Source organism: Macaca thibetana, chromosome 8, assembly GCF_024542745.1.
Source record: "Macaca thibetana thibetana isolate TM-01 chromosome 8, ASM2454274v1, whole genome shotgun sequence".
In the NCBI taxonomy this organism is placed as follows: domain Eukaryota; kingdom Metazoa; phylum Chordata; class Mammalia; order Primates; family Cercopithecidae; genus Macaca; species Macaca thibetana.
Genome location: NC_065585.1, coordinates 77,612,230 through 77,619,231, shown reverse-complemented (window position 1 = coordinate 77,619,231; position 7,002 = coordinate 77,612,230).

Genomic DNA, 7,002 nt, shown 5'->3' with positions numbered 1-7,002 from the left:
ATAAGGACCCAGAGGACAGTGTGGGTGGAAGATAGTGAAGGAGTGTGAGAATGGGTGAGAGGAAAGTAGGAATCAGATGTAAAGGGCCTTTTGGTCACAGTGAGAAATTTGGATTTTGGTATTAATATGTCACAGTATTTAACTCATAAGGCAGAATGTAAATTTTCCTTTTGTTAACAGGAAAAAACTAACTTTATTATATGTATTATATTTAGAGTTTGAAGGAGAGAGCAGTTGCTACTTTATAAGATGAAAAAATACTGTTTTTGTAGTGTGATATTAATGTAATTAATAGTATTAAGGATGCCCTTAGAAATCTAAGCAGGAGGGTCTTGAGAACTTGGAAATATAATTTCAACTTGTGTTCCAAATTGTCAGATTCAATATAGCTGTTGTTTTAGTTTTGCTCTTTGGTGTAGGTAAAGCATGTGTTATTTTCAGATCTTGGAATAACTAGAAGTCTATAATGTTGATGTCTGTCTATATGAATTACCATTTCAACATTCCATAGTTTTAAGTGATGTAGTGTTTACCTTAAATATTAAGACTAGTTAGACAGCATAATCTTCCCTAAAAAGTGGTGTTCATTTGTAATTCTGACATCAGTGGCCTATCAAGGTAACTTTCTTGAAGCTACAGAACATTTCACTTTTTTCTTTTCCTCCCTCTCTCCCTTCCTTCCTTCCTTCCCTTTCCTTCTTTTTCTTTTCTTTTTTTCCTTCCTTCCTTCCTTCCCTCCCTCCCTCCCTCCCTCCCTCCCTCCCTCCCTCCCTCCCTCCCTCCCTCCCTCCCTTCCTTCCTTCCTTCCTTCCTTCCTTCCTTCCTTCCTTCCTTCCTTCCTTCCTTCCTTCCTTCCTTTCCTCTCCTCCTCCTCCTCCCCCCTCTCTCTGTCTCTCTGTTTCTCTCCCATCCCCAACTCTTACTTTTACCCTCTTTCCTAGGGTGCTGATACAGAACATTTCAGATGGCTGTACTTATTCAAGATGATGTGTCCTCACATATAAGATCACATACTAATTTCTGTCCAGGCATGGTGGCTCATGCCTGTAATCCCAGCACTTTGGGAGGCCAAGGTGGGTGGATCACCTGAGGTCGGCAGTTCAAGACCAATCTGACCAACATGGAGAAACCCTGTCTCTACTAAAAATACAAAATTAGCCGGGCATGGTGGTGCATGCTTATAATCCCAGCTACTCGGGAGTCTGAGGCAGGAGAATTGCTTGAACCCGGGAGGCGGAGGTTGCAGTGAGCCGAGATCGTGCCATTGCACTCCAGCCTGGGCAACAAGAGTGAAACTCCATCTCAAAACAAACAAACAAAAAAAATTGCATATTAATTTTTTCGCCTAATTTGTGTTACTTTATTTTCTAAGCCCACAACCTTAAGAGAGCTTCAATTATACTGAAAAGATATGCAAGAAATGAGAGATGGATTATATAGGAGTTGAAGTAAAAAGTTAAAGCTAATTCTATATGTGTTTTAAAGGACTTATTTAGTAACATCAATGATACATAGAATAAGTTCAACTGAATATAAGGATAGAGTATGAAGTAGCAAGTGCTAGGAACAAAAATGAATCATGTAAGTTAAACATTTATTTGGAGATGAATTTATACCAACTGATTTTTCAGGAAGGTAAGTAGTTTAAAGTAACAACTATCAATGGTAAACATATTTATAGTTTTACAATAGGTACTTATAATAATCCTCTGAAATCGAATATAAAGTTTAAACAGAGATTTATTATAGGCAATATACTTTTTAAAGCATGTGCCTCTTAGGTTTTGAAAAGTACAACTGTAGTTCATCAAAATGTGCCCAAGGCACAAATACCATTTTACTCAGTCATTAGAAACTTTAGCATAATTGCTTAGTATAATCCAAAGAAAATATGAGCATTGACATCAGGGACTCTCCAATTTGTTAAGCAGTTGTTCTATAATTTTTGGCACCAAGATAATCCACATGTTGAAAAAGCAATTAATCATTGGTGTTGGTTATCAAGCTATGATTTTGGCTGTTTCCTCCCAAATGACCTGAAATGATAGAGTTCCTGATTGTATTTTCGTAATATTTTTTCTGAGATCAAAAGTTTAAGTATGCCAATCTGGTCACAGTTGACCTGAGTTTCGTGTTATTAGATTTCTAAAGTAGATTATAACTTTATGTTTACAAAGATAAATGGTATTTCTTCTGGTAGTATATGGATAAAAAGTTTAGAAACCTTTAGAAACCTATAGACTGATTATCTCAGAAGTAGTTACTTAAACTAGAATTTTGGCCCCAAGAAAGTAAATTTATTTGCTGTTGGAGCTTGTATTGAAAATAGGCCAAAATGAGAGAACACACAACTATACTTTCAATTTTCTAACAAGTATTTTATGAATACAATGGCATAGAGACATTGATTATTAAACAGTGAATGACATTATGATCTCATTATAATTTAAACAATTATATAAGAATGAGCAAAAATAAAAGCTGTCATTCTGTGTAGTATATCTTCCTGTCTTCAAAACCAGAACAAAAAACCACATTACTCACCATATAGGTATATTAAGTTATAGTTAAAACAATCCATAAATACAGAAACCTTGGATACTTAACAGTCTGTGTTCAGTTGAGTTTACTCAGCTACATGTGGATACAGTGCAGACTTAGTAATATAAATGAACTTTTCTCTGCATGCATGACTTATGCATCTGTACCTCATCACTCACAGAACAGTTTTTGGAAACTTTGAAACTCTGCAATATGCAGCACTCCAACCCTCCAACAGTTTCTCCGATTCACTGTAAAGTTCCTTATGCTCCTGCTCTCTTCTGTGTTTATTTTTAAGTGGATGCTCTGTGGGGCGGTTTATTCCATTGTGCAATGCAGTGATTTTTCAAAGTCCTGAATACTAGGTAGTCATACTAATTTGTGACAACAATCTTCAGACTTGATCCCTCTAACAGAGCACATGATGTTTGGTCTCAAAGCTTATTTTCCAAATTGAGAACAATGGAGTGCAAATGGCTATTCTTCCCCTATTGGCTTTTTTGTTCTTGGCAGTACTTGTGTGGTGTGTTGTTAATCAATAAATAAAACATGCAGATTGAAGTACTCATATAACTGGACAGTGTACCATAAAAGTGGTACTACAGGTATATTGTACATGTCAACAATATATATAAGGTCATTTTGTTCACTAGGACCTTGAGATATTAAAACAAGCTGGAAAATTTGGAACACCCTCAATTCTGGTATCTCACTGTCCTCCTTAACTGGCTCCAATCCCCGTTCCATATCCAGTGACTTCTCACTCCATCTCTGCTCCAGCCTGGGCTTCTAGTTCTGCTCTGACTCATTTTATTACTTGGACATTGGGATTTTTTATGATAATTGACATTTCCTGTATATTATTACCAAAGAGCTTTGGAAATTATCTCTGAAAAATTTGAAACTGAACAAAAAACAGACTTCACTTGGGAAAAATGACCTTTTCAGCTTGGAGTAGGTCAAGGCTGTAAGATAATACTTTGCAGGAGAAGGCAACCCCAACTTAGTTTAGTCAAACCCAACTTAGTTTCTAAATGATGGCTGCAAATTGAACCCTGATTTCCTAAAAGCTCAGTATTATAAACTGGAACACTAATACCAAAAGTAATCATGAAAATAGATTAAAATGTAAAGAAGTGCTTAAAAATATTTGTAAAGGATCTCTTTAGTAAAGTAGCTACATTAAATAAAATGCAATTGCCTCATTCTGGGTCTGGTATTGCCTGGGCTGGTTGGTTGCTTGAGGGGACATTGGTGGTTGTGTCTGTGGCATCAATTGACCCACTGCTTGTTCATTTTGGTTTATTGTCCCTACTCTAGAAGTAGCCCTTAATTATCTCAGCAGTTGCGATATGTAATCCCAAAGGTGGGCTCATGACCCGTTAGATCAATCAGAGTGAAGTCGGAATCTTTTTTTTGACAATGAGCCAATATATTCTTTTAAAGTGACTTTTGTTTTGTTTTGTGGTTACTTCCAACCAAGGTATCATTACTGAAATACTGACACTTCTCAAAATGAATCCAATGAAATTAGGATTGAAAAGCTTTCTTTCCCTGGTAATTCTCTGTTGTAAGCATAGGTATTTTTCATCCCAGCAGGATAATTTTTTTTTTTTTTTGAGATGTCTCACTCTGTCATCTAGGCTGGAGTGCGGTGGCACGATCTCTGCTCACTGTACCCTCCACCTCTGGATTCAAGCACTCTCCTGCCTCAGCCTCCCGAGTAGCTGGGACTACAGGCATGTGCCACTACATATGGCTAATTTTGTATTTTTAGTAGAAATAGGGTTTCGCCAGGTTGGCCAGGCTGGTCTCGAACTCCTGACCTCAGGTGATCCACCTGTCTTGGCCTCCCAAAGTGTTAGGATAACAGGCATGCGCCACTGCACCCAGTATCCGAGATAATCTTTTTTTTTTTTTTTTTTTTTTTTTTTTTGAGACGGAGTCTCGCTCTGTCGCCCAGGCTGGAGTGCAGTGGCGCGATCTCGGCTCACTGCAAGCTCCGCCTCCCGGGTTCACACCATTCTCCTGCCCGAGATAATCTTAATAAGTTTACCAGTGTCAAATTAAATGTGGATTGTCAAATTAAATGTGAATAACTGTATTCAAGTCAGGTCAACTTGGTCAATTTGAAGTCAACTCCTGATCTCAAGTGATCCACCCACCTTGGCCTCCCAAAGTGCTGGGATTACAGGCGCGAGCCACCGTGCCCAGCCTCCAAGATAATAAGTTCACCAATGTCAAATTAAATGTGGAATGCCAAATTAAATATGAATAACTGTATTCAAGTCTTGGAATGAAAACTGCTAATGTTTTCATGGTGACTTCAATGACTCCTTACTTTTTCATGTCAAAACTTTAACCATTTATTCATGTCTGTGAGAGAAACCTCAATTCGTTTTCTGAGAATGACTCAATATGATGCTGGTGTTGCTATATCTATCTGTGGCAGTAACTGCAGATTTTGGCTGTTCCTTGGGGGCAGAATTTTTTTTTTTTTTTTTTTTTTTTTTTTCTGTAGAGACAGGGTTTCACCTTGTTGCCCAGGCTGGTCCTGAACTCCTGAGCTCAAGCGATCCACCCACATCAGCCTCTCAAAGTGCTAGGATTGAAGGTATGAGCCACCGCTCCTGGCTCATGATTTTTGTTTTAAAGTGCATAAAAATAGAGGTCAGGTTGTGCTATCTGAAATTGGGGGCGGGGGGATGCCTCCTTTAAAGGGACATAAAACAGATCAAAATGTTAATATATCAGCAACCAAGTATTTGGATATTAATATTAATTGGCTTCCGCATCTTAACCAAAAGCTGCCTCATTGCTAACTCTAACAAAACTCATGTTTTCTTTTCCTTGACCATTTGTAGCATGTGAAGTCACTGGTAAGTTCCTATTATTTAATTTAGAGACAGGGACTCACTCTGTTGCCCAGGCTGGAGTGCAGAGGTGCGATTATGGCTCACTGCCACCTCAACTTCCTGGGCTCAGGTGATCCTCCCACTTAAGCCTCCCAAGTAGCTGGGACCACAGGTGCATGCCACCATGCCTGGTTAATTTTTGTATGTTTTTTGTAGAGAGATGGTTTTGCTATGTTGCCCAGGCTGGTATTAAACTGCTGGGCTCAAGTGACCCTCCCGCCTCAGCCTTCCAAAATGCTGGTATTATGGGCCATGCCACCGTGCCCTGCTGTAACTTCATTTTTAAAAGTTTCTTACTCCTTGGCTCGTGTGGTCTCCTCTTCCTCTGCCCATTTTAAATATCTGATGTTTTCATGATTCAGTCTTGGACCCTCTTCTCATTCTTTATTCTCCAAGGGTTATCTCATTTGCTGTCATCTAGGCTTTACTGCCAAATCTCTCAACAGGAAGCTCTTAGAAAAGACAATACAGTACATTTTTGCTCTGTTTAAAACTCTCTAACTCCCTAATGCTGTGAGGATACACTCCAGAATACCACCACAGGATCTACCCTGGTCCTACCTCTGAAGTCATCTCTCGTCACTCCCCAAGTCCTACTCACATATATATGTATATATATACATACACATATATATGTATATCTTTTATTTTTTTGAGACAGGGTCTCACTCTGTCACCCAGGCTGGAGTGCAGTAGTGCGATCACGGCTCACTGCACCCCCAACCCCTGCCACTGGCTCAAGTGGTCTTCCCACCTCAGCCTCCCAAGTAGTTGGGACCACAGGCACGCACTACCACACCTGGGTATTTTTTTGTACTTTTAGTAGAGATGGCATTTCGCCATTTACCCAGGCTGGTCTCGAATTGCTGAGCTCAAGCAATTCTCCTGCCTTAGCTTCCCAAAGTGCTGGGGTTACAGGTGTGAGTCACCATGCTTGGCTCTACTTACCAATCTTAAGTCTAACTGAATCTCATTTCCTTGAAGGTTCTAGGTTCTTGCTTTCTACCTCTGAGCTTCTACATACTGCTGTACTCCCTGCCTGTAATAGTAATCACCTCCCTATTACTCTTTCTGACTAATCCTTTCATATTTCAACTTAATGGTCAGGCCACATCCTTCAGGAAGCCAACTCTGCCAACCCCTCTTGAGGATATGCATTCCTCCTCAAGAGTCCCCAACACACTTTATTTCTCCCCTCATAGCAGTATCTTTAAGTTCTTGTTAATTAAGCTTTAGCCTCCAGAAGTTCTGTGAGGACAGTGGCCATGTCCAGCTTGTTTAGCATATTTCCAGAGAGTAACAGTCGCCTGTTCAGGAAAGGTATGTGATGAATATGTGAAGGACTAGATACCCTGTGCTAGGCTGTCTCTAATAAATATTTGATTTTCAGGAAAATAATTTATGGTACCACTCAGCTAATGTTTTGTAGGAACATTAAAAGTGTTCCTGTTACATTATTAAAATAATTAACTGTTAAATTATATTTTACTTATAGACAGTCAAAAGAAGGGACAAATTGAAAAGTGGTTCTGACAGTATGGCAAGT